The sequence below is a fragment of the Mesoplodon mirus genome, assembly GCF_964341445.2.
Source record: "Mesoplodon mirus genome assembly, chromosome: 19".
In the NCBI taxonomy this organism is placed as follows: Eukaryota; Metazoa; Chordata; class Mammalia; order Artiodactyla; family Ziphiidae; genus Mesoplodon; species Mesoplodon mirus.
Window position 1 is genome coordinate 39,639,554 of NC_138995.1, and position 26,875 is coordinate 39,666,428.

The 26,875-nt window shown below is 43.5% G+C and overlaps 1 pseudogene across 1 annotated transcript in view; it reads right to left on the reverse strand.

The window, feature by feature from the left end:
* Window positions 1-8,819: 8,819 nt before the first annotated feature.
* LOC309794761 (zinc finger protein 541-like) overlaps window positions 8,820-26,875 on the reverse strand; it is a 50,527-nt pseudogene continuing 32,471 nt past the window's right edge. Inside the window, exons 5-8 of the transcript in view lie at window positions 10,726-10,784; window positions 10,359-10,518; window positions 10,034-10,201; window positions 8,820-9,152 (exon numbers count right to left, since the gene is read on the reverse strand). The product of the transcript in view is annotated as a zinc finger protein 541-like (transcript). The remainder of the gene's footprint in view (window positions 9,153-10,033; window positions 10,202-10,358; window positions 10,519-10,725; window positions 10,785-26,875) is intronic.

The window sequence follows — 26,875 nt, forward strand, 5'->3', positions numbered from 1 at the left end:
TAAAAAATACAAACACATGGAGGCTAAACAATACACTACTTAATAACGAAGTGATCACTGAAGAAATCAAAGAGGAAATTTAAAAATACCTAGAAACAAATGACAATGGAGACACGACGACCCAAAACCTATGGGATGCAGCAAAAGCAGTTCTAAGAGGGAAGTTTATAGCAATACAACCCCACCTTAAGAAACAGGAAACATCTCGAATAAACAACCTAACCTTGCACCTAACGCAATTAGAGGAAGAAGAACAAAAACATCCCAAAGTTAGCAGAAGGAAAGAAATCATAAAAATCAGATCAGAAATAACTGAAAAAGAAATGAAGGAAACGATAGCAAAGATCAATAAAACTAAAAGCTGGTTCTTTGAGAAGGTAAACAAAATTGATAAACCATTAGCCAGACTCATCAAGAAAAAAAGGGAGAAGACTCAAATCAATAGAATTAGAAATGAAAAAGGAGAAGTAACAACTGACACTGCAGAAATACAAAAAAGATCATGAGAGATGACTATAAGCAACTCTATGCCAATAAAATGGACAACCTGGAAGAAATGGACAAACTCTTAGAAATGCACAACCTGCCAAGACTGAATCAGGAAGAAATAGAAAATATGAACAGACCAATCACAAGCACTGAAATTGAAACTGTGATAAAAAATCCTCCAACAAACAAAAGCCCAGGACCAGATGGCTTCACAGGCGAATTCTATCAAGCATTTAGAGAAGAGCTAACACCTATCCTTCTCAAACTCTTCCAAAATAGAGCAGAGGGAGGAACACTCCCAAACTCATTCTACGAGGCCACCATCACCTTGATACCAAAACCAGACAAGGATGTCACAAAGAAAGAAAACTACAGGCCAATATCACTGATGAACATAGATGCAAAAATCCTCAACAAAATACTAGCAAACAGAATCCAACAGCACATTAAAAGGATCATACACCATGATCAAGTGGGGTTTATTCCAGGAATGCAAGGATTCTTCAATATACGCAAATCAATCAACGTGATACACCATATTAACAAATTGAAGGAGAAAAACCATACGATCATCTCAATAGATGCAGAGAAAGCTTTCGACAAAATTCAACACCCATTTAGGATAAAAACCCTGCAGAAAGTAGGCATAGAGGGAACTTTCCTCAACATAATAAAGGCCATATATGACAAACCCACAGCCAGCATCGTCCTCAATGGTGAAAAACTGAAACCATTTCCACTAAGATCAGGAACAAGACAAGGTTGCCCACTCTCACCACTCTTAGTCAACATAGTTTTGGAAGGTTTAGCCACAGCAATCAGAGAAGAAAAGGAAATAAAAGGAATCCAAATCGGAAAAGAAGAAGTAAAGCTGTCACTGTTTGCAGATGACATGATACTATACATAGAGAATCCTAAAGATGCTACCAGAAAACTACTAGAGCTCATCAATGAAGTTGGTAAAGTTGCAGGATACAAAATTAATGCACAGAAATCTCTGGCATTCCTATATACTAATGATGAAAAATCTGAAAGTGAAATCAAGGAAACACTCCCATTTACCATCGCAACAAAAAGAATAAAATATCTAGGAATAAACCTACCTAAGGAGACAAAAGACCTGTATGCAGAAAATTATAAGACACTGATGAAAGAAATTAAAGATGATACAAATAGATGGAGAGATGTACCATGTTCTTGGATTGGAAGAATCGACATTGTGAAAATGACTCTACTACCCAAAGCAATCTACAGATTCAATGCAATCCCTATCAAACTACCACTGGCATTTTTCACAGAACTAGAACAAAAAATTTCACAATTTGTATGGAAACACAAAAGACCCCGAATAGCCAAAGCAATCTTGAGAACGAAAAATGGAGCTGGAGGACTCAGGCTCCCTGACTTCAGACTATACTACAAAGCTACAGTAATCAAGACAGTATGGTACTGGCACAAAAACAGAAGGATAGATCAATGGGACAGGATAGAAAGCCCAGAGATAAACCCACGGACATATGGTCACCTTATCTTTGATAAAGGAGCCAGGAATGTACAGTGGAGAAAGGACAGTCTCTTCAATAAGTGGTGCTGGGAAAACTGGACAGGGACATGTAAAAGTATGAGATTAGATCACTCCCTAACACCATACACAAAAATAAGCTCAGAATGGATTAAAGACCTAAATGTAAGGCCAGACACTATCAAACTCTTAGAGGAAAACATAGGCAGAACACTCTATGACATAAATCACAGCAAGATCCTTTTTGACCCACCTCCTAGAGAAATGGAAATAAAGACAAAAATAAACACATGGGACCTAATGAAACTTCAAAGCTTTGGCACAGCAAAGGAAACCATAAACAAGACCAAAAGACAACCCTCAGAATGGGAGAAAATATTTGCAAATGAAGCAACTGACAAAGGATTAATCTCCACAATTTATAAGCAGCTCATGCAGCTCAATAACAAAAAAACAAACAACCCAATCCAAAAATGGGCAGAAGACCTAAATAGACATTTCTCCACAGAAGATATACAGACTGCCAACAAACACATGAAAGGATGCTCAACATCTTTACTCATTAGAGAAATGCAAATCAAAACTACAATGAGATATCATCTCACACCAGTCAGAATGGCCATCATCAAAACATCTAGAAACAATAAATGCTGGAGAGGGTGTGGAAAAAAGGGAACACTCTTGCACTGCTGGTGGGAATGTGAATTGGTACAGCCACTATGGAGAACGGTATGGAAGTTCCTTAAAAAACTACAAATAGAACTACCATACGACCCAGCAATCCCACTACTGGGCATATACCCTGAGAAAACCATAATTCAAAAAGAGACATGTACCAAAATGTTCATAGCAGCCCTATTTACAATAGCCCGGAGATGGAAACAACCTAAGTGTCCATCATCGGATGAATGGGTAAAGAAGATGTGGCACATATATACAATGGAATATTACTCAGCCATAAAAAGAAATGAAATTGAGCTATTTGTAATGAGGTGGATGGACCTAGAGTCTGTCATACAGAGTGAAGTAAGTCAGAAAGAGAAAGACAAATACTGTATGCTGACACATATATATGGAATTTAAGAAAAAAAATGTCATGAAGAACATAGGGGTAAGACAGGAATAAAGACACAGACCTACCAGAGAATGGACTTGAGGATATGGGGAGGGGGAAGGGTAAGCTGTGACAAAGTGAAAGAGCGGCATGGACATATATACACTACCAAACGTAAGGTAGATAGCTAGTGGGAAGCAGCCGCATAGCACAGGGAGATCAGCTCGGTGCTTTGTGACCGCCTGGAGGGGTGGGATAGGGAGGGTGGGAGGGAGACGCAAAAGGGAGGGGATATGGGAACATATGTATATGTATAGCTGATTAAATCTGTTATAAAGAAAAAAAATACTATACTTTATAGATGTGCAGTTTCTTGTATGCTAGTTATATCTCAATAAAGCTGTTAAAATATCTGCATAAAAAAGAGATTGCATGGAAGGGGGATAAGACTTCTGAAAAAGTAGAGTAAGGAACTCGGCAAAACAACACATTTACTGATAAAAATCATTAAAAAAAAATAAAAGAACAGTAAGCCAAAGTCTCTGCAAGTTGTCCTAAAGGCATACAGCATTTTAAGAAATACTCATTCAAGAAAATCCACTAAATCTTGGGAAGAACAGTGAGAGTCTGTGGCACTGGAGCCATGGCCCACTCCCTTACCCACCTAGCCCCCAGCTCTTTGTAATGGAAGCTCTACCCAGGTAGGTGCAGCCAAGGAGATGGGGGCTTCTTCTTCCCCTGGCTCCCATGCTTAAAGAATTAAAGTAAGATAAAATAAAAATTTCTCATCAAAGAGAAAATGCCATCAAGAGATGGAAATTATTTTTTTAAAAAGAAACAAATGTGGACTTCCCTGGGGGTCCAGTGGTTAAGACTCCGCGCCTCCACTGCAGGGGGCATGGGTTTGATCCCTAGTCGAGGAACTAAGATCCTGCATGCTGTGTGATGTAGTCAAAAAAGAAAAAAAAAGAAGAACCAAATGGAAATAATTCAGGGGTTTAAAAAGTACAATAACCAAAATAAAGCTCAACAGTACATCTGAGCTGGCAGAAGAAACGATCAGCAAACCTGAAGACAGAACAATGGAGACTATGAAATCTGAAGAACAGAGAGAAAAACAATGTAGGAAAGTGAAGAGAGCCTCAGAGAAATGTGAGATGTCATGAAATGCAACAATATATATGTAGTGGGAGTACCAGAAAGAGGGGAGAAAGGGACAGAATATTTAAAGTATTAATGGCTGAAAATTTCCCAAAGTTGATGAAAAACAATATGTATATCCAGCAAACTCTATAAACTCCAAGAAAGATGAACACAAAGAGATCTACATCCAGACATAACATAGGCAAAATCTGGAAAGCAAAAATAAAGATAAGATCTTGAAAGCAAAAGGGGAAAAACAATTTGTTACATACAAGGGCACTACAGTAAAATTAACAGCTAACTTCTTAACAGAAACGATGTAGGTTACAAGGCAATGGCATAGTATATTCAAATTCCTGAAAGTAAAAGAGTGTCAACCAAGTATCTTATATTCAGCAAATTATCTTGCAAAAATGAAGGTAAAATAAAGACATTCCCAGATAAATAAAAACTGAGAATACCTGTTGCTGGCAGACCTCTCTTACAAGAAATATTAAAGGTGAAATATTATTCAGCCCGCAAAATGGAACAAAGTACTGATACATAGTGCAACGTGGATGAAACGTAAAAACATCATGCTAACTAAAAGAAGGCATTCATAAAGGACCACATACTGTATGATTCCACTCATATGAAATATGCAGGATAGCCACATCGATAGAGACAAAGTAGATTAGTCGTTACCCATGGCTGGGGATGGGGAGGATGGAAAGGAGGGACTGCTAATAAGTACAGGGCTTCTTTTGGGGATGATGAAAATTTCTGAAAACTGATGGTAGTGATGGTTGCACAGCTCTGTGAATATACTAAAAACCATTGAATTCTATACTTTAAAGGGATGAATTGTATGGTATGTGAATTATACATGCCTAATAAAAATAAATAGTAAAGAAAGTCCTTCAGATTGAAAGCAAATGACATCAGATGGTAACTTGAATCCAAACCAAAAAAAAAAAAAAAAAAGCGAAGCGCTAGTAAATATGGGTAACTATAAAAATCAGTATGATTACATATTTCTTTTCTTTTCTTAAGTGCCTTAAAAAATAACTGCATAAAACAATATGTATTGTGGGCCTCTAACATATAGAAATATAATATATGTGACAGTAACTGCACAAGGAGCACAGCTGCATTGGAGTAAAGGAATATCACCTCAGACAGTAACTCAAATCCACAAGAATAAATGAAGAGATCAGAAATGGTCAATAAGAAGGTTAATATAACAACCTCTATAAATCATGCTTGTTTTCCTTTATTCTCTCAGTGTTTTTACACGAAATAAAAGTATATAAAGCAAGAAACATGACCAGTAAGGTATTACTGGGTCTCTCACATATAATAGCAAAAGAGTTAGAAGGAAGAGAGCTAGATAGGAGCAGTGTTTCTATATTTCATTGTTAGTGAGTTATTACACATCCTAACAGATTCTGATAAGACATATATTTTAAGTCCTAGAGCAACCACTAAGAAATGACTAAGAAAAAGTGAAAAATTAACAGAATTAAAATGTTACACTAGAAAATACTCTCTTAATACAAAAGAAAGCAGGAAAGGAGGAACAGAGGGAGAAAAAGACATGTAACATATAGAAAATAGAAAGCAAAATGGCAGATGTAAATGCAACCATATCAATATAACAGTAAACAAGAATGGATTAAACAAACCAAGCCAAAAGGCAGAGTTTCTAAGACTGGATAAAAAAACACATGATCCAACTAATGGTGTCTAGAGGTAACATGCTTTATTTTCAAAGACACAAATAGGCTGAAAGTAAAAGAAGAGAAAAATATATACCAAGAAAACAACAACCAAAAAAGAGAATGGAATGACTATACTGATGTCAGGCACATTAGACTTTAAAACAAAAAAATATTACCAGAGATAATGATAAAATTATTGTAGTAATGACAAATGAAGTCACAATCACATCATAATGGTAAAAGGTCAAGCCGTGAGGAAGATGTGACAATTACAAACATATACACACCTAAAAACAGAACCCCAAAATACACCAAGCAACAAACGACAGAACTGAAGGATGAAATAAACCATTACAAAATAATAGTTGGAGATTTCAATACTTTCAACAGTGGATAGGGCAGCTAGGCAGAAGATCAACAAGGAAATTGAAACTAACTAGACAAAACAGACAAAATACAGCATTCCACCAAACATCAGTAGAATACATTCTTCTCAAATTCACATGGAACATTCTTCAAGACAGACCGGATTCTAGCCCATATAACATGCCTCAATAAGTTTTAAATTTTAAAATAAATTTAAGGGAATTCCCTGGCGGTCCAGTCATTAGGACTCCACGCTTCCGCTGCAGGGGGCATGGGTTCGATCCCTGGTGGGGCAACTAAGATCCTGCAAACCACACAGCACAGCCAAACAAATTTAAAAAAATTTAATAAATTAAATTGAAAAAGAAACAAAGTATGTTCTCTGACCACAAGAGAATTAGATTACAAATCAATAAAAGGCAGCAATTTGGAAAATTCACAAATATGTGAAAATTAAGCAACACACTCTTTAATACTCAGTGTATTAAACAAGAAGTGGAATGATAAATTAGAAAACACTTTAGCTGAATGAATATAAAAACACAACATACTAAAACTTACAAAATGTAGCTAAAGCAATGTTCAGAAGGAAATCTAGAGCTGTAAAATGCCTGTATTAAAAAAGAAGAAAAATCTCAAATCATTTATGGTCAACTGATTTTCCACAAAGGTACCAAGGCAGGGCTTCCCTGGTGGCGCAGTGGTTGAGAGTCTGCCTGGCGATGCAGGGGACATGGGTTTGTGCCCCGGTCTGGGAAGATCCCACGTGCCGCGGAGCAGCTGGGTCCGTGAGCCATGGCCACTGAGCCTGCGCGTCCGGAGCCTGTGCCCCACAAAGGGAGAGGCCACAACAGTGAGAGGCCCGTGTACCGCAAAAGAAAACAAAACAAAACAAAGTACCAAGACTATTCAATGAGAAAAGAACAGTATTTTCAAGTGCTGGAAGAACTGATACATACATGCAAAAGAATAAATTTGGACTCCTACCTCATACAGTATATAAAAGTTCACTAAAGATTGATCGCAGGCCTAAGAATAAGTTGGACTTCATCAAAATTAAAAACTTGTGTACTGCAAACCATATCATAAATAAAATGAAAGGACAACCCACAAAATTGGAGAGAATTTGCAAATCATATATCTGATAAGGGGCTTGCATCCAGACTATATAAGGAACTGAGACAACTCAATGATAAAAAGATAAGAATTCAATTTAAAAAATGGGCAAAGGATCTGAACAGACATTTCTCCCGAGAAGATATACAAATGGATAATAAGCACGTGGAAAGATGCTCAACATCGTTAGTCATCAGGGAAATGTAAATCAAAACCACAATGAGGGGGCTTCCCTGGTGGCGCAGTGGTTGAGAGTCCGCCTGCCGATGCAGGGGACGCAGGTTCGTGCCCCGGTCCGGGAGGATCCCGCTTGCTGCGGTGCGGCTGGGCCCGAGAGCCATGGTTGCTGAGCCTGCGCATCCGGAGCCTGTGCTCCACAACGGGCGAGGCCACAAACACTGAGAGGCCCACGTACCGCAAAACAAACAAACAAACAAATAAACAAACACCCCACAAAGAGCTACCACTTTACACCCACTAGGATGGTTATAATGAAAAAGACAGATAAGAAGTGTTTAGCAAGGATGTGGAGAAACTGGAACTTTCATACAATGCTGGTGGAAATTTAAAATGACCCGGCCATTTTGGAAAACAGTCCGGCAGTTCCTTAAACGGTTAGACATAGTTACCCTTTGACCCAGCAATTCCACTCTGAGCTGTATACCCAAGAGAAATGAGGACTTATGTCCAAAAACAACTTATACATAAATGTTCTTAACAGCACTATTTGCAATAGCCAAAGGACGAAAACAACCCAAATACCCCTCAACTGATGAATGGATAAATAAAATGTTGTCTCTCCACAGAATGGAATATCATTCACCCATAAAAAGAAATGAAGCACTGATGCATAGTACAACATGGATGAACCTTGACAACATTATTCTAAGTGAACAAACTAGACACAGAATGGCACATATTGTATGATCCCAAGTATATGAAATGTCCAGAATAGGGAGACCCATAGAAAAAGTAGGTTGGTAGACTGGTGGTTGCCCAGGGCAGAGGAGCTGGGGGCTACAGGGCCTGTGTGTCACCGCTCGTGGATATAATCTTCTGGGGTGATGAAAATGCTCTAGAATTAGATTGTGGGATGGGTGTACAATCCTAAGAATACACTAAAAAATCACTGTACACTTTAAATGGGTGATTCATATGGCATGTGAATTATACCTCAATAAAGCTGTTTAAACAATTACTCGAAAGGGCAGGCAGAATGGTGGTTAGGCTAAATTGCGTCTATTTTCTTTCTGGCTACAAAGTTATAAGCACCTAGAAGGCTGCTGGTCCCAGATGGTCCTGGGATAGTTCTGAACAGCAACAGGACACCCAGACCAGACCCAAGCGTAGGCCAGAGGGAATGGCTGGACCGAATTCTACAGGGGGCGGGGGTCTGGCCCCCCACAGGCCTATCATGGGGTGATCAAGCTCACTCACCAAGCATGGCGCTGATGAGCCTGTCGGGACGGGCCCGGGCAGATGTGGAACACAGAGTGTTGAAATACAGCCCAGAGCCCTCCCGGATGGGGCTGAGCATCGGGGGCGGCGTGTAGGCAGGGCACTGGGACAGTCCCTTCAGGAGACGGTCCACCAGGAACACGGGCGAGCACAGGCAGCTCTGGCGGCATCCTCCCGGGCCCGGCTCCCCAGACATGGAGGGCGGAGGAGGGATGAGCAGTGCCTTGGGCCGTGGGAGCTTCTTCCGCTTCCTGTGTTGGCTGCTCTCCTTGCTGTCTCTCTCTTCCCCGTCCTTCTCCTGTCCCTGGAGAAGAAGAGACTTCAGAACCATAGGGGTCACCTGAGGCCACCGGCCCCACAGCTCAGTCCTCAAGATGGCCTGAGACTGGGAAAGGGTACTGACCAGCCAGACGCACACCCAGCATGGCCGTGCAAAGAGTCCTCAGCACAGGAAGCCGGGCAGGGCCACCACGCCTGAGCCAGACTCCAGACCCTAAGCCGGGCGATGTTTGAGGCTGGGGCCTTCTCAGGCACCCACACCCCCCAAGGAGAGGCCCTCACTCAGACCATTTTGGAAACTCATGTCCGTTGTTAAAGTGACTGGCACTTAAAGAGTGGGGGCCAGACGGATGCAACAGCATGACAAAAGGAAAACCTGTTGCCCTCAAAATGACAGCAGCTCCTGGGAGACAAACAGTGGGCTCCATGCACCCCGTACCCGAGTCCAGCATGAACGTCTCCAGGTGGGGTCTTCCAGCACAGGCTGAAGAGACGACGGCTTGACCTTGCTACACTCGCTCTTACCTCCACGCAATCTCCCCTCCTCTCTGCCCATCTTACCCCTCCTCATCCTCCAGCTCTCAGCTGCAACACCCCCTTCCTCAGGCAGGGTCTCTGGTGCCCTCGGGGCTCCTACAGCTCCCTCTCCCAGCCCAGCCCGTTCTGGGTCGTCAGTGTCCGGGGATGGGTCTATCTACTCCGCTGGGCTGGGAGCCCCAGGAGACGGGGGCAGGCCTGTTGTGGTCGCTGCAGTGTCTCCAGCCCTGCCCAGACACAAAAGAAGTTCACTGGAGGTTGAATGGATGAATGAACACGCAAATCAAGCTCTTATGGAGTCAGGATTTGGGGGCTTTTCTCACAGCTCCCACTGGCAGCTGGAAAGCAGCTGGAAGGAAGTGCACCCACCTTGCTCCCCGGGGGATGGTTCGCTGGAGCCACAGGCACCGACACAGGGACCACCAAAGGGGCGGTGGTCATGTTGTCCAAGGACTTCCTGGCTCTCGGGGAACTCTGCCTGTCCCCCTCCGGCCTCAGCACCTGTCTTCGTGGCTTGCAAAACTCCATGCCACACACCTACACACAGAGAAGAGCCAGCCCTTTAAGAGACACAGTACGTAGGGAGAAAGGGGCCTCTCCAGAGCAGCACAGCCCTGACTCCCGGCCCCCAGCCAGGCTCCCCACAGGAGGACGGCTCCATCCTGAGATGAATGGCAGCTTCGAGCCCCTTCACCTGCGGCTCCTGCTTCCCTCGAGGTGACGGCCACTGGTCGCTGTGAAAACACATGTGGCTGCTCAGCCCTCTCTCTGTATAAAACATCTGGCTGCAATTCTTGCAGACGTAAGTGCTCCTTGGCTCTGCCCAGTCTGTGGGACCACCATTGTGCTGGTTACTGTGGGGAAGAAAGGGAGAATGGGACTCTGTCCCCAAACACTGATCCTCTGACAGCTTTGGACGAACCCTAAAGAAATGGGGATGATGCCCCCGATTCCCCGTGGCCTGGTGCTCACCCCTTCAGGAGTGAAGCATCCAGAACTCGCTCACCCAGGCCCAGCACATCAAAGCCACCAGAGGATTCCCGAGGGGCTTCGGAACTTACCAGCCACACGCCATGTTCTCCTCCTTCATCGGGTGGGGGACCCGGTAGATATTTCCACCCTGAAGACGAAAATACATCTGAGCCAACATATCAGAAATGAGATGCAAGAGTGAAAACTATAAGACTTGGAAGAAAACACAGGTATAATTCTTGGTGACCCGGGAGTAAGCAGTGGTTTCTTGGATGACTCCAAAACCAAACAAAAGACAGACATATTGGACTTCATCAAAACTTACAACTTCTGACGGATACACCAGAAATACAGCTACACGTGGAACAACTCCTACAGAACACCTACTGAACGCTGGCAGAAGATCCCAGACCTCCCAAAAGGCAAGAAACTCCCCACATACCTGGGTAGGGCAAAGCGGAGAGATTCCCGCACAGAGGATCGGTGCCGAGCGGCACTCACCAGCCCGAGAGGCTTGTCTGCTCGCCCGCTGGGGCGGGCGGCGCTGGAAGCTGAGGCTCGGGCTTCGGGCAGAGCGCAGGGAGAGGACTGGGGCTGGCGGCGAGAACTCAGCCTGAAGGGGGCTAATGTGCCACAGCTAGCCGAGAGGGAGTCCGGGAAAACTCTGGAGCTGCCGAAGAGGCAAGAGACTTTTTCTTCCCTCTTGGTTTCCTGGTGCGCGAGGAGAGGGGATTAAGAGCGCTGCTTAAAGGAGCTCCACAGACGGCTGAAAGCGCGGAGCCCAGTGACGGGCGTGGGACGCTGGGGCCGCTGCTGCCGCCGCCAAGAGGCCTGTGTGCGAGCGCAGGTCACTGTCCACACCGCCCTTCCGGGAGCCTGTGCAGCCCGCCACTACCGGGGTCCCGGGATCCAGGGGCGGCTTCCCTGGGAGAACGCACGGCGCGCCTCGGGCTGGTGCAACGTCACGCGGGCCTCTGCCGCTGCAGGCTCGCCCCGCACTCCGTGCCCCTCCCTCCTGCCCGGCCTGAGTGAGCCAGAGTCCCCGAAGAGGCTGCTCCTTTAACCCTGTCCTGTCTGAGCGAAGAACAGACGCCCTCCGGCGACCTACACGCAGAGGCGGGGCCAAATCCAAAGCTGAGACCCAGGAGCTGTGAGAACAAAGAAGAGAAAGGGAAACCTCTCCCAGCAGCCTCAGAAGCAGCAGATTAAAGCTCCACAATCAACTTGATGTACCCTGCATCTGTGGAATACATGAATAGACAACAAATCATCCCAGATTGAGGAGCCAGGAGTCACTGCTGTGCCTCTGAGGTGGGAGAGCCAACTTCAGGACACTGGTCCACAAGAGACCTCCCAGCTCCACATAATATCAAACGGCGAAAATCTTCCAGAGGTCTCTCTCCATCTCAACACCAGCACCCAGCTTCACTCAACGACCAGCAAGCTACAGTGCTGGACACCCTATGCCAAACAACTAGCAACACAGGAACACAATGCCACCCATTAGCAGAGAGGTGGCCTAAAATCATAAAACGTCCACAGACACCCCAAAACACACCACCAGACCTGGACCTGCCCACCAGAAAGACAAGATCCAGCCTCATCCACCAGAACACAGGCACTAGTCCCCTCCACCAGGAAGCCTACACAACCCACTAAACCAACCTTAGCCACTGGGGACAGACACCAAAAACAACGGGAACTACGAACCTGCAGCCTGCAAAAAGGAGACCCCAAACACAGTAACATAAGCAAAATGAGAAGATAGAAAAACACACAGCAGGAGAAGGAGCAACATAAAAACCCACCAGACCTAACAAATGAAGAGGTAATAGGCAGTCTACCTGAAAAAGAATTCACAATAATGATGGTAAAGATGATCCAAGATTCTATTTCCAAGATCCAAAATCTTGGAAATAGAATAGACAAAATGCAAGAAACAGTTAACAAGGACCTAGAAGAACTAAAGGTGAATCAAGCATCGATTAAAAACACAATAAGTGAAATGAAAAATACTCTAGATGGGATCAATAGCAGAATAACTGAGGCAGAAGAACGGATAAGTGAGGTGGAAGATAAAATAGTGGAAATAACTGCTGCAGAGCAAAATAAAGAAAAAAGAATGAAAAGAACAGAGGACAGTCTCAGAGACCTCTGGGACAACATTAAACGCACCAACATTCGAATTATAGGGGTTCCAGAAGAAGAAGAGAAAAAGAAAGGGACTGAGAAAATATTTGAAGAGATTCTAGTTGAAAACTTCCCTAATACGGGAAAGGAAATAGTTAATCAAGTCCAGGAGGCACAGAGAGTCCCATACAGAATAAATCCAAGGAGAAATACGCCAAGACACATATTAATCAAACTGTCAAAAATTAAACACAAAGAAATCATATGAAAAGCAGCAAGGCAAAAACAACAAATAACACACAAGGGAATCCCCATCAGGATAACAGCTGATCTCTCAGCAGAAACTCTACAAGCCAGAAGGGAGTGGCAGGACATAATTAAAGTGATGAAGGAGAAAAACCTGCAACCAAGATTACCCTACCCAGCAAGGATCTCATTCAGATTGGATGGAGAAATTAAAACGGTTACAGACAAGCAAAAGCTGAGAGAGTTCAGCACCACCAAACCAGCTTTACAACAAATGCTAAAGGAACTTCTCTAGGCAAGAAACACAACAGAAGGAAAAGACCTACAATAACGAACCCAAAACAATTAAGAAAATGGGAATAGGAACATACATATCGATAATTACCTTAAAGGGAAATGGACTAAATGCTCCCACCAAAAGACACAGATTGGCTGAATTCATACAAAAACAAGACCCATATATATGCTGTCTACGAGAGACCCACTTCAGACCTAGAGACACATACAGACTGAAAGTAAGGGGATGGAAAAAGATATTCCATGCAAATGGAAACCAAAGGAAAGCTGGAGTAGCAATTCTCATATCAGACAAAATAGACTTTAAAATAAAGACTACTACAAGAGACAAAGAAGGACACTACATAATGATCAAGGGATCGATCCAAGAAGAAGATATAACAATTGTAAATATTTATGCACCCAACATAGGAGCACCTCAATACATAAGGCAAATACTAACAGCCATAAAAGGAGACATCGACAGTAACACACTCATAGTAGGGGACTTTAACACCCCACTTTCACCAATGGACAGATCATCCAAAATGAAAATAAATAAGGAAACACAAGCTTTAAATGATACATTAAACAAGATGGACTTAATTGATATTTATAGCACATTCCATCCAAAAACAACAGAATACACATTTTTCTCAAGTGCTCATGGAACATTCTCCAGGATAGATCATATCTTGGGTCACAAATCAAGCCTTGGTACATTTAAGAAAATTGAAATTGTATCAAGTATCTTTTCCGACCACAATGCTATGAGACTAGATGTCAATCACAGGAAAAGAGCTGTAAAAAATACAAACACATGGAGGCTAAACAATACACTACTTAATAACGAAGTGATCACTGAAGAAATCAAAGAGGAAATTTTAAAATACCTAGAAACAAATGACAATGGAGACACGACGACCCAAAACCTATGGGATGCAGCAAAAGCAGTTCTAAGAGGGAAGTTTATAGCAATACAACCCCACCTTAAGAAACAGGAAACATCTCGAATAAACAACCTAACCTTGCACCTAAAGCAATTAGAGAAAGAAGAACAAAAACATCCCAAAGTTAGCAGAAGGAAAGAAATCATAAAAATCAGATCAGAAATAAATGAAAAAGAAATGAAGGAAACGATAGCAAAGATCAATAAAACTAAAAGCTGGTTCTTTGAGAAGGTAAACCAAATTGATAAACCATTAGCCAGACTCATCAAGAAAAAAAGGGAGAAGACTCAAATCAATAGAATTAGAAATGAAAAAGGAGAAGTAACAACTGACACTGCAGAAATACAAAAGATCATGAGAGATGACTATAAGCAACTCTATGCCAATAAAATGGACAACCTGGAAGAAATGGACAAACTCTTAGAAATGCACAACCTGCCAAGACTGAATCAGGAAGAAATAGAAAATATGAACAGACCAATCACAAGCACTGAAATTGAAACTGTGATAAAAAATCTTCCAACAAACAAAAAAGCCCAGGACCAGATGGCTTCACAGGCGAATTCTATCAAGCATTTAGAGAAGAGCTAACACCTATCCTTCTCAAACTCTTCCAAAATAGAGCAGAGGGAGGAACACTCCCAAACTCATTCTACGAGGCCACCATCACCTTGATACCAAAACCAGACAAGGATGTCACAAAGAAAGAAAACTACAGGCCAATATCACTGATGAACATAGATGCAAAAATCCTCAACAAAATACTAGCAAACAGAATCCAACAGCACATTAAAAGGATCATACACCATGATCAAGTGGGGTTTATTCCAGGAATGCAAGGATTCTTCAATATACGCAAATCAATCAACGTGATACACCATATTAACAAATTGAAGGAGAAAAACCATACGATCATCTCAATAGATGCAGAGAAAGCTTTCGACAAAATTCAACACCCATTTAGGATAAAAACCCTGCAGAAAGTAGGCATAGAGGGAACTTTCCTCAACATAATAAAGGCCATATATGACAAACCCACAGCCAGCATCGTCCTCAATGGTGAAAAACTGAAACCATTTCCACTAAGATCAGGAACAAGACAAGGTTGCCCACTCTCACCACTCTTAGTCAACATAGTTTTGGAAGGTTTAGCCACAGCAATCAGAGAAGAAAAGGAAATAAAAGGAATCCAAATCGGAAAAGAAGAAGTAAAGCTGTCACTGTTTGCAGATGACATGATACTATACATAGAGAATCCTAAAGATGCTACCAGAAAACTACTAGAGCTCATCAATGAAGTTGGTAAAGTTGCAGGATACAAAATTAATGCACAGAAATCTCTGGCATTCCTATATACTAATGATGAAAAATCTGAAAGTGAAATCAAGGAAACACTCCCATTTACCATCGCAACAAAAAGAATAAAATATCTAGGAATAAACCTACCTAAGGAGACAAAAGACCTGTATGCAGAAAATTATAAGACACTGATGAAAGAAATTAAAGATGATACAAATAGATGGAGAGATGTACCATGTTCTTGGATTGGAAGAATCGACATTGTGAAAATGACTCTACTACCCAAAGCAATCTACAGATTCAATGCAATCCCTATCAAACTACCACTGGCATTTTTCACAGAACTAGAACAAAAAATTTCACAATTTGTATGGAAACACAAAAGACCCCGAATAGCCAAAGCAATCTTGAGAACGAAAAATGGAGCTGGAGGACTCAGGCTCCCTGACTTCAGACTATACTACAAAGCTACAGTAATCAAGACAGTATGGTACTGGCACAAAAACAGAAGGATAGATCAATGGGACAGGATAGAAAGCCCAGAGATAAACCCACGGACATATGGTCACCTTATCTTTGATAAAGGAGCCAGGAATGTACAGTGGAGAAAGGACAGTCTCTTCAATAAGTGGTGCTGGGAAAACTGGACAGGGACATGTAAAAGTATGAGATTAGATCACTCCCTAACACCATACACAAAAATAAGCTCAGAATGGATTAAAGACCTAAATGTAAGGCCAGACACTATCAAACTCTTAGAGGAAAACATAGGCAGAACACTCTATGACATAAATCACAGCAAGATCCTTTTTGACCCACCTCCTAGAGAAATGGAAATAAAGACAAAAATAAACACATGGGACCTAATGAAACTTCAAAGCTTTGGCACAGCAAAGGAAACCATAAACAAGACCAAAAGACAACCCTCAGAATGGGAGAAAATATTTGCAAATGAAGCAACTGACAAAGGATTAATCTCCACAATTTATAAGCAGCTCATGCAGCTCAATAACAAAAAAACAAACAACCCAATCCAAAAATGGGCAGAAGACCTAAATAGACATTTCTCCACAGAAGATATACAGACTGCCAACAAACACATGAAAGGATGCTCAACATCTTTACTCATTAGAGAAATGCAAATCAAAACTACAATGAGATATCATCTCACACCAGTCAGAATGGCCATCATCAAAACATCTAGAAACAATAAATGCTGGAGAGGGTGTGGAAAAAAGGGAACACTCTTGCACTGCTGGTGGGAATGTGAATTGGTACAGCCACTATGGAGAACGGTATGGAGGTTCCTTAAAAAACTACAAATAGAACTACCATATGACCCAGCAATCCCACTACTGGGCATATACCCTGAGAAAACCATAATTCAAAAGGAGACATGTACCAAAATGTTCATAGCAGCCCTATTTACAATAGCCCAGAGATGGAAACAACCTAAGTGTCCATCATCGGATGAATGGGTAAAGAAGATGTGGCACATATATACAATGGAATATTACTCAGCCATAAAAAGAAATGAAATTGAGCTATTTGTAATGAGGTGGATGGACCTAGAGTCTGTCATACAGAGTGAAGTAAGTCAGAAAGAGAAAGACAAATACTGTATGCTGACACATATATATGGAATTTAAGAAAAAAAATGTCATGAAGAACATAGGGGTAAGACAGGAATAAAGACACAGACCTACCAGAGAATGGACTTGAGGATATGGGGAGGGGGAAGGGTAAGCTGTGACAAAGTGAAAGAGCGGCATGGACATATATACACTACCAAACGTAAGGTAGATAGCTAGTGGGAAGCAGCCGCATAGCACAGGGAGATCAGCTCGGTGCTTTGTGACCGCCTGGAGGGGTGGGATAGGGAGGGTGGGAGGGAGACACAAAAGGGAGGGGATATGGAAACATATGTATATGTATAGCTGATTAAATCTGTTATAAAGAAAAAAAATACTATACTTTATAGATGTGCAGTTTCTTGTATGCTAGTTATATCTCAATAAAGCTGTTAAAATATCTGCATAAAAAAGAGATTGCATGGAAGGGGGATAAGACTTCTGAAAAAGTAGAGTAAGGAACTCGGCAAAACAACACATTTACTGATAAAAATCATTAAAAAAAAATAAAAGAACAGTAAGCCAAAGTCTCTGCAAGTTGTCCTAAAGGCATACAGCATTTTAAGAAATACTCATTCAAGAAAATCCACTAAATCTTGGGAAGAACAGTGAGAGTCTGTGGCACTGGAGCCATGGCCCACTCCCTTACCCACCTAGCCCCCAGCTCTTTGTAATGGAAGCTCTACCCAGGTAGGTGCAGCCAAGGAGATGGGGGCTTCTTCTTCCCCTGGCTCCCATGCTTAAAGAATTAAAGTAAGATAAAATAAAAATTTCTCATCAAAGAGAAAATGCCATCAAGAGATGGAAATTATTTTTTTAAAAAGAAACAAATGTGGACTTGCCTGGGGGTCCAGTGGTTAAGACTCCGCGCCTCCACTGCAGGGGGCATGGGTTTGATCCCTAGTCGAGGAACTAAGATCCTGCATGCTGTGTGATGTAGTCAAAAAAGAAAAAAAAAGAAGAACCAAATGGAAATAATTCAGGGGTTTAAAAAGTACAATAACCAAAATAAAGCTCAACAGTACATCTGAGCTGGCAGAAGAAACGATCAGCAAACCTGAAGATAGAACAATGGAGACTATGAAATCTGAAGAACAGAGAGAAAAACAATGTAGGAAAGTGAAGAGAGCCTCAGAGAAATGTGAGATGTCATGAAATGCAACAATATATATGTAGTGGGAGTACCAGAAAGAGGGGAGAAAGGGACAGAATATTTAAAGTATTAATGGCTGAAAATTTCCCAAAGTTGATGAAAAACAATATGTATATCCAGCAAACTCTATAAACTCCAAGAAAGATGAACACAAAGAGATCTACATCCAGACATAACATAGGCAAAATCTGGAAAGCAAAAATAAAGATAAGATCTTGAAAGCAAAAGGGGAAAAACAATTTGTTACATACAAGGGCACTACAGTAAAATTAACAGCTAACTTCTTAACAGAAACGATGTAGGTTACAAGGCAATGGCATAGTATATTCAAATTCCTGAAAGTAAAAGAGTGTCAACCAAGTATCTTATATTCAGCAAATTATCTTGCAAAAATGAAGGTAAAATAAAGACATTCCCAGATAAATAAAAACTGAGAATACCTGTTGCTGGCAGACCTCTCTTACAAGAAATATTAAAGGTGAAATATTATTCAGCCCGCAAAATGGAACAAAGTACTGATACATAGTGCAACGTGGATGAAACGTAAAAACATCATGCTAACTAAAAGAAGGCATTCATAAAGGACCACATACTGTATGATTCCACTCATATGAAATATGCAGGATAGCCACATCGATAGAGACAAAGTAGATTAGTCGTTACCCATGGCTGGGGATGGGGAGGATGGAAAGGAGGGACTGCTAATAAGTACAGGGCTTCTTTTGGGGATGATGAAAATTTCTGAAAACTGATGGTAGTGATGGTTGCACAGCTCTGTGAATATACTAAAAACCATTGAATTCTATACTTTAAAGGGATGAATTGTATGGTATGTGAATTATACATGCCTAATAAAAATAAATAGTAAAGAAAGTCCTTCAGATTGAAAGCAAATGACATCAGATGGTAACTTGAATCCAAACCAAAAAAAAAAAAAAAAAAGCGAAGCGCTAGTAAATATGGGTAACTATAAAAATCAGTATGATTACATATTTCTTTTCTTTTCTTAAGTGCCTTAAAAAATAACTGCATAAAACAATATGTATTGTGGGCCTCTAACATATAGAAATATAATATATGTGACAGTAACTGCACAAGGAGCACAGCTGCATTGGAGTAAAGGAATATCACCTCAGACAGTAACTCAAATCCACAAGAATAAATGAAGAGATCAGAAATGGTCAATAAGAAGGTTAATATAACAACCTCTATAAATCATGCTTGTTTTCCTTTATTCTCTCAGTGTTTTTACACGAAATAAAAGTATATAAAGCAAGAAACATGACCAGTAAGGTATTACTGGGTCTCTCACATATAATAGCAAAAGAGTTAGAAGGAAGAGAGCTAGATAGGAGCAGTGTTTCTATATTTCATTGTTAGTGAGTTATTACACATCCTAACAGATTCTGATAAGACATATATTTTAAGTCCTAGAGCAACCACTAAGAAATGACTAAGAAAAAGTGAAAAATTAACAGAATTAAAATGTTACACTAGAAAATACTCTCTTAATACAAAAGAAAGCAGGAAAGGAGGAACAGAGGGAGAAAAAGACATGTAACATATAGAAAATAGAAAGCAAAATGGCAGATGTAAATGCAACCATATCAATATAACAGTAAACAAGAATGGATTAAACAAACCAAGCCAAAAGGCAGAGTTTCTAAGACTGGATAAAAAAACACATGATCCAACTAATGGTGTCTAGAGGTAACATGCTTTATTTTCAAAGACACAAATAGGCTGAAAGTAAAAGAAGAGAAAAATATATACCAAGAAAACAACAACCAAAAAAGAGAATGGAATGACTATACTGATGTCAGGCACATTAGACTTTAAAACAAAAAAATATTACCAGAGATAATGATAAAATTATTGTAGTAATGACAAATGAAGTCACAATCACATCATAATGGTAAAAGGTCAAGCCGTGAGGAAGATGTGACAATTACAAACATATACACACCTAAAAACAGAACCCCAAAATACACCAAGCAACAAACGACAGAACTGAAGGATGAAATAAACCATTACAAAATAATAGTTGGAGATTTCAATACTTTCAACAGTGGATAGGGCAGCTAGGCAGAAGATCAACAAGGAAATTGAAACTAACTAGACAAAACAGACAAAATACAGCATTCCACCAAACATCAGTAGAATACATTCTTCTCAAATTCACATGGAACATTCTTCAAGACAGACCGGATTCTAGCCCATATAACATGCCTCAATAAGTTTTAAATTTTAAAATAAATTTAAGGGAATTCCCTGGCGGTCCAGTCATTAGGACTCCACGCTTCCGCTGCAGGGGGCATGGGTTCGATCCCTGGTGGGGCAACTAAGATCCTGCAAACCACACAGCACAGCCAAACAAATTTTAAAAAATTTAATAAATTAAATTGAAAAAGAAACAAAGTATGTTCTCTGACCACAAGAGAATTAGATTACAAATCAATAAAAGGCAGCAATTTGGAAAATTCACAAATATGTGAAAATTAAGCAACACACTCTTTAATACTCAGTGTATTAAACAAGAAGTGGAATGATAAATTAGAAAACACTTTAGCTGAATGAATATAAAAACACAACATACTAAAACTTACAAAATGTAGCTAAAGCAATGTTCAGAAGGAAATCTAGAGCTGTAAAATGCCTGTATTAAAAAAGAAGAAAAATCTCAAATCATTTATGGTCAACTGATTTTCCACAAAGGTACCAAGGCAGGGCTTCCCTGGTGGCGCAGTGGTTGAGAGTCTGCCTGGCGATGCAGGGGACATGGGTTTGTGCCCCGGTCTGGGAAGATCCCACGTGCCGCGGAGCAGCTGGGTCCGTGAGCCATGGCCACTGAGCCTGCGCGTCCGGAGCCTGTGCCCCACAAAGGGAGAGGCCACAACAGTGAGAGGCCCGTGTACCGCAAAAGAAAACAAAACAAAACAAAGTACCAAGACTATTCAATGAGAAAAGAACAGTATTTTCAAGTGCTGGAAGAACTGATACATACATGCAAAAGAATAAATTTGGACTCCTACCTCATACAGTATATAAAAGTTCACTAAAGATTGATCGCAGGCCTAAGAATAAGTTGGACTTCATCAAAATTAAAAACTTGTGTACTGCAAACCATATCATAAATAAAATGAAAGGACAACCCACAAAATTGGAGAGAATTTGCAAATCATATATCTGATAAGGGGCTTGCATCCAGACTATATAAGGAACTGAGACAACTCAATGATAAAAAGATAAGAATTCAATTTAAAAAATGGGCAAAGGATCTGAACAGACATTTCTCCCGAGAAGATATACAAATGGATAATAAGCACGTGGAAAGATGCTCAACATCGTTAGTCATCAGGGAAATGTAAATCAAAACCACAATGAGGGGGCTTCCCTGGTGGCGCAGTGGTTGAGAGTCCGCCTGCCGATGCAGGGGACGCAGGTTCGTGCCCCGGTCCGGGAGGATCCCGCTTGCTGCGGTGCGGCTGGGCCCGAGAGCCATGGTCGCTGAGCCTGCGCATCCGGAGCCTGTGCTCCACAACGGGCGAGGCCACAAACACTGAGAGGCCCACGTACCGCAAAACAAACAAACAAACAAATAAACAAACACCCCACAAAGAGCTACCACTTTACACCCACTAGGATGGTTATAATGAAAAAGACAGATAAGAAGTGTTTAGCAAGGATGTGGAGAAACTGGAACTTTCATACAATGCTGGTGGAAATTTAAAATGACCCGGCCATTTTGGAAAACAGTCCGGCAGTTCCTTAAACGGTTAGACATAGTTACCCTTTGACCCAGCAATTCCACTCTGAGCTGTATACCCAAGAGAAATGAGGACTTATGTCCAAAAACAACTTATACATAAATGTTCTTAACAGCACTATTTGCAATAGCCAAAGGACGAAAACAACCCAAATACCCCTCAACTGATGAATGGATAAATAAAATGTTGTCTCTCCACAGAATGGAATATCATTCACCCATAAAAAGAAATGAAGCACTGATGCATAGTACAACATGGATGAACCTTGACAACATTATTCTAAGTGAACAAACTAGACACAGAATGGCACATATTGTATGATCCCAAGTATATGAAATGTCCAGAATAGGGAGACCCATAGAAAAAGTAGGTTGGTAGACTGGTGGTTGCCCAGGGCAGAGGAGCTGGGGGCTACAGGGCCTGTGTGTCACCGCTCGTGGATATAATCTTCTGGGGTGATGAAAATGCTCTAGAATTAGATTGTGGGATGGGTGTACAATCCTAAGAATACACTAAAAAATCACTGTACACTTTAAATGGGTGATTCATATGGCATGTGAATTATACCTCAATAAAGCTGTTTAAACAATTACTCGAAAGGGCAGGCAGAATGGTGGTTAGGCTAAATTGCGTCTATTTTCTTTCTGGCTACAAAGTTATAAGCACCTAGAAGGCTGCTGGTCCCAGATGGTCCTGGGATAGTTCTGAACAGCAACAGGACACCCAGACCAGACCCAAGCGTAGGCCAGAGGGAATGGCTGGACCGAATTCTACAGGGGGCGGGGGTCTGGCCCCCCACAGGCCTATCATGGGGTGATCAAGCTCACTCACCAAGCATGGCGCTGATGAGCCTGTCGGGACGGGCCCGGGCAGATGTGGAACACAGAGTGTTGAAATACAGCCCAGAGCCCTCCTGGATGGGGCTGAGCATCGGGGGCGGCGTGTAGGCAGGGCACTGGGACACTCCCTTCAGGAGACGGTCCACCAGGAACACGGGCGAGCACAGGCAGCTCTGGCGGCATCCTCCCGGGCCCGGCTCCCCAGACATGGAGGGCGGAGGAGGGATGAGCAGTGCCTTGGGCCGTGGGAGCTTCTTCCGCTTCCTGTGTTGGCTGCTCTCCTTGCTGTCTCTCTCTTCCCCGTCCTTCTCCTGTCCCTGGAGAAGAAGAGACTTCAGAACCATAGGGGTCACCTGAGGCCACCGGCCCCACAGCTCAGTCCTCAAGATGGCCTGAGACTGGGAAAGGGTACTGACCAGCCAGACGCACACCCAGCATGGCCGTGCAAAGAGTCCTCAGCACAGGAAGCCGGGCAGGGCCACCACGCCTGAGCCAGACTCCAGACCCTAAGCCGGGCGATGTTTGAGGCTGGGGCCTTCTCAGGCACCCACACCCCCCAAGGAGAGGCCCTCACTCAGACCATTTTGGAAACTCATGTCCGTTGTTAAAGTGACTGGCACTTAAAGAGTGGGGGCCAGACGGATGCAACAGCATGACAAAAGGAAAACCTGTTGCCCTCAAAATGACAGCAGCTCCTGGGAGACAAACAGTGGGCTCCATGCACCCCGTACCCGAGTCCAGCATGAATGTCTCCAGGTGGGGTCTTCCAGCACAGGCTGAAGAGACGACGGCTTGACCTTGCTACACTCGCTCTTACCTCCACGCAATCTCCCCTCCTCTCTGCCCATCTTACCCCTCCTCATCCTCCAGCTCTCAGCTGCAACACCCCCTTCCTCAGGCAGGGTCTCTGGTGCCCTCGGGGCTCCTACAGCTCCCTCTCCCAGCCCGGCCCGTTCTGGGTCGTCAGTGTCCGGGGATGGGTCTATCTACTCCGCTGGGCTGGGAGCCCCAGGAGACGGGGGCAGGCCTGTTGTGGTCGCTGCAGTGTCCCCAGCCCTGCCCAGCACAGGGCCAGGCACAAAAGAAGCTCACTGGAGGTTGAATGGATGAATGAACACGCAAATCAAGCTCTTATGGAGTCAGGATTTGGGGGCTTTTCTCACAGCTCCCACTGGCAGCTGGAAAGCAGCTGGAAGGAAGTGCACCCACCTTGCTCCCCGGGGGATGGTTCGCTGGAGCCACAGGCACCGACACAGGGACCACCAAAGGGGCGGTGGTCATGTTGTCCAAGGACTTCCTGGCTCTCGGGGAACTCTGCCTGTCCCCCTCCGGCCTCAGCACCTGTCTTCGTGGCTTGCAAAACTCCATGCCACACACCTACACACAGAGAAGAGCCAGCCCTTTAAGAGACACAGTATGTAGGGAGAAAGGGGCCTCTCCAGAGCAGCACAGCCCTGACTCCCGGCCCCCAGCCAGGCTCCCCGCAGGAGGACGGCTCCATCCTGAGATGAATGGCAGCTTCGAGCCCCTTCACCTGCGGCTCCTGCTTCCCTCGAGGTGACGGCCACTGGTCGCTGTGAAAACACATGTGGCTGCTCAGCCCTCTCTCTGTATAAAACATCTGGCTGCAATTCTTGCAGACGTAAGTGCTCCTTGGCTCTGCCCAGTCTGTGGGACCACCATTGTGCTGGTTACTGTGGGGAAGAAAGGGAGAATGGGACTCTGTCCCCAAACACTGATCCTCTGACAGCTTTGGACGAACCCTAAAGAAATGGGGATGATGCCCCCGATTCCCCGTGGCCTGGTGCTCACCCCTTCAGGAGTGAAGCATCCAGAACTCGCTCACCCAGGCCCAGCACATCAAAGCCACCAGAGGATTCCCGAGGGGCTTCGGAACTTACCAGCCACACGCCATGTTCTCCTCCTTCATCGGGTGGGGGACCCGGTAGATATTTCCACCCTGAAGACGAAAATACATCTGAGCCAACATATCAGAAATGAGATGCAAGAGTGAAAACTATAAGACTTGGAAGAAAACACAGGTATAATTCTTGGTGACCCGGAAGTAAGCAGTGGTTTCTTGGATGACTCCAAAACCAAACAAAAGACAGACATGTTGGACTTCATCAAAACTTACAACTTCTGACGGATACACCAGAAATACAGCTACACGTGGAACAACTCCTACAGAACACCTACTGAACGCTGGCAGAAGATCCCAGACCTCCCAAAAGGCAAGAAACTCCCCACATACCTGGGTAGGGCAAAGCGGAGAGATTCCCGCACAGAGGATCGGTGCCGAGCGGCACTCACCAGCCCGAGAGGCTTGTCTGCTCGCCCGCTGGGGCGGGCGGCGCTGGAAGCTGAGGCTCGGGCTTCGGGCAGAGCGCAGGGAGAGGACTGGGGCTGGCGGCGAGAACTCAGCCTGAAGGGGGCTAATGTGCCACAGCTAGCCGAGAGGGAGTCCGGGAAAACTCTGGAGCTGCCGAAGAGGCAAGAGACTTTTTCTTCCCTCTTGGTTTCCTGGTGCGCGAGGAGAGGGGATTAAGAGCGCTGCTTAAAGGAGCTCCACAGACGGCTGAAAGCGCGGAGCCCAGTGACGGGCGTGGGACGCTGGGGCCGCTGCTGCCGCCGCCAAGAGGCCTGTGTGCGAGCGCAGGTCACTGTCCACACCGCCCTTCCGGGAGCCTGTGCAGCCCGCCACTACCGGGGTCCCGGGATCCAGGGGCGGCTTCCCTGGGAGAACGCACGGCGCGCCTCGGGCTGGTGCAACGTCACGCGGGCCTCTGCCGCTGCAGGCTCGCCCCGCACTCCGTGCCCCTCCCTCCTGCCCGGCCTGAGTGAGCCAGAGTCCCCGAAGAGGCTGCTCCTTTAACCCTGTCCTGTCTGAGCGAAGAACAGACGCCCTCCGGCGACCTACACGCAGAGGCGGGGCCAAATCCAAAGCTGAGACCCAGGAGCTGTGAGAACAAAGAAGAGAAAGGGAAACCTCTCCCAGCAGCCTCAGAAGCAGCAGATTAAAGCTCCACAATCAACTTGATGTACCCTGTATCTGTGGAATACATGAATAGACAACAAATCATCCCAGATTGAGGAGCCAGGAGTCACTGCTGTGCCTCTGAGGTGGGAGAGCCAACTTCAGGACACTGGTCCACAAGAGACCTCCCAGCTCCACATAATATCAAACGGCGAAAATCTTCCAGAGATCTCTCTCCATCTCAACACCAGCACCCAGCTTCACTCAACGACCAGCAAGCTACAGTGCTGGACACCCTATGCCAAACAACTAGCAACACAGGAACACAATGCCACCCATTAGCAGAGAGGTGGCCTAAAATCATAAAACGTCCACAGACACCCCAAAACACACCACCAGACCTGGACCTGCCCACCAGAAAGACAAGATCCAGCCTCATCCACCAGAACACAGGCACTAGTCCCCTCCACCAGGAAGCCTACACAACCCACTAAACCAACCTTAGCCACTGGGGACAGACACCAAAAACAACGGGAACTACGAACCTGCAGCCTGCAAAAAGGAGACCCCAAACACAGTAACATAAGCAAAATGAGAAGACAGAAAAACACACAGCAGGAGAAGGAGCAACATAAAAACCCACCAGACCTAACAAATGAAGAGGTAATAGGCAGTCTACCTGAAAAAGAATTCACAATAATGATGGTAAAGATGATCCAAGATTCTATTTCCAAGATCCAAAATCTTGGAAATAGAATAGACAAAATGCAAGAAACAGTTAACAAGGACCTAGAAGAACTAAAGATGAATCAAGCATCGATTAAAAACACAATAAGTGAAATGAAAAATACTCTAGATGGGATCAATAGCAGAATAACTGAGGCAGAAGAACGGATAAGTGAGGTGGAAGATAAAATAGTGGAAATAACTGCTGCAGAGCAAAATAAAGAAAAAAGAATGAAAAGAACAGA